We start from the raw sequence: 1,003 nt of genomic DNA, 5'->3' as shown, positions 1-1,003 counted from the left end.
CTCTCTCACCACTCCTATTCAATATAGGAGTGGTGAGAGAGGGCATCCTTGTCTAGTGCCTGATTTCAAAGGGAATTCTTCCAGCTTTTGCCCATTCAGTATGATATTGGCTGTCAGTTTGTCATATATAGCTTTTATCATTTTATGATACGTTCCGTCGATACCTAGTTTATTGGGAGTTTTCAGCATGAAGGGCTGTTGAATTTTGTCGAAGGCCTTCTCTGCATCTATTGAGATAATCATGTGGTTTTTGTCTTTGGTTCTGTTTATGTGGTGAATTACATTTATAGACTTGCATATGTTGAACCAGCCTTGCATCCCGGGATGAAGCCTACTTGATTGTGATAGATAAGCTTCTTGATGTGCTGTTGCAATCTGTTTGCCAGTATTTTATCAAAGATTTTTGTGTTGATGTTCATCATGGATATTGGCCTAAAGTTTTCTTTTTTAGTTGAGTCTCTGCCTAGTTTTGGTATCAGGATGATGTTGGTCTCATAAAATGAGTTAGGGAGGTTTCCCTCATTTTGTATTGTTTGATACAGTTTCAGAAGGAATGGAACCAGCTCCTCTTTGTATGTTCAGCTGTGAACCCATCTGGCCCTGGACTTTATTTGGTTGGTGGGCTATTGATTGCTGCCTCTACTTCAGCCCTTATTATTGGTCTGTTTAGGGTTTCAACTTCCTCCTTGTTTAGACTTCGTAGAGTACAAGTGTCTAGGAATTTATTTTTTCCTGGTTTAGTGGTTTATGCGCATAGAGCTGTTTGTAGTAATCTTTGATGGTAGTTTGTATTTCTGTGGGATTAGTGGTGATGTCCCCTTTATCATTTTTTATTGCATCTATTTGATTCTTCTCCCTTTTCTTTTTTATTAATCTGGCTACCGGTCTATTTTGTTGATCTTTTCAAAAAACCAGCTCCTGGATTTATTAATTTTTTTGACGTGTTTTTTTTGTGTCTCTATCTCCTTCAGTTCTGCTCTGATCTTAGTTATTTCTTGTCTTC

This window comes from Sapajus apella, unplaced genomic scaffold, assembly GCF_009761245.1.
Source record: "Sapajus apella isolate SASKATOON/1434 unplaced genomic scaffold, GSC_monkey_1.0 scaffold1, whole genome shotgun sequence".
NCBI lineage: Eukaryota > Metazoa > Chordata > Mammalia > Primates > Cebidae > Sapajus > Sapajus apella.
Note: the sequence above shows the minus strand (reverse complement) of the source record.